Source organism: Phalaenopsis equestris, unplaced genomic scaffold (assembly GCF_001263595.1).
Source record: "Phalaenopsis equestris unplaced genomic scaffold, ASM126359v1 Scaffold000107, whole genome shotgun sequence".
Classification (NCBI taxonomy): Eukaryota; Viridiplantae; Streptophyta; class Magnoliopsida; order Asparagales; family Orchidaceae; genus Phalaenopsis; species Phalaenopsis equestris.
This window is the reverse complement of record NW_018164549.1, coordinates 3,791,991-3,792,950: the sequence shown is the minus strand read 5'-3', so window position 1 is coordinate 3,792,950 and position 960 is coordinate 3,791,991.

Below are 960 nucleotides of genomic sequence, written 5' to 3'. Positions count from 1 at the left end.
TATATATATATTTTTAATAACTTCCCTGAGAAATTCAGCAATTGAAGGGAATATTCCTCCCACTTTCCTTTCTAATTGCAGAAGCCTTCACTCAGAATGGAAACGTTCAGCGGAGCCGACTGAGAAAGGAAGGGCAGCCATGGAATATGAAAAGGAATATTCTTTCTAGTAGAATCCTTCTCCTCCGCTCCTTTCCGTTCCTGCACTCCGCCCGCTCCTTTTCCTTTTCCGCCTCCTCGATCCCCGCGGCGCCTTTTCCGATCCGAGGGCTGCTGTTCGCGATCCCTCCGCTTTCGCTGCTGCCGCCTTCGCAGGCCTCCGCCGAGAGCTCTTGCTCTCTGGTTCGCCTGCCCGGAACCCTCGCCTATCGCAGCTTCCAACGGCCGTGATCTTGCCGATTCCTCCTTCGCGGAAACTCCTCCTTCGAATCTACGTCGTGGGCCGAATACCTCGATTCCGAACCGAAGCCACGCAGATCCCGAAACTTCTCCTTCCAAAATCCCCAAATCGTTCTTCTTACTTCCTGCGCCGCCACAATTTTCTTCTCTGCCCTCGAACCTGAGCTTTGATACCACTTGTTGAGAAAATTAGAGCGAAGAAAAATAATGACGACACAAATCCAAAAGAACACAGAGATTTAACGAGGTTCGACAAAGATGCCTACGTCCTCGGGAGCAGAGCGGCGACCTCCTTTTCAATATTCAGAAAAGACTACAGAATACAATATTCAGCTCTCTCAAAGACCTAGGATTACAAACAGGTCTATTTATAATCCTAGAGTAAGCCCTGCAGTACAATATGTAATTACCAAATTACCCCTGTAACGTATAGCCCCAACCCATATAACGTAACTTCCCAATTTGGACAGATTCTTTCGCTCCGCTCCGCTCCGCTGCGTTCCACCGTCTGTCCCTATATGGTATATGAGCCACACCATAACACTTCTCCATCTTGGCGAAT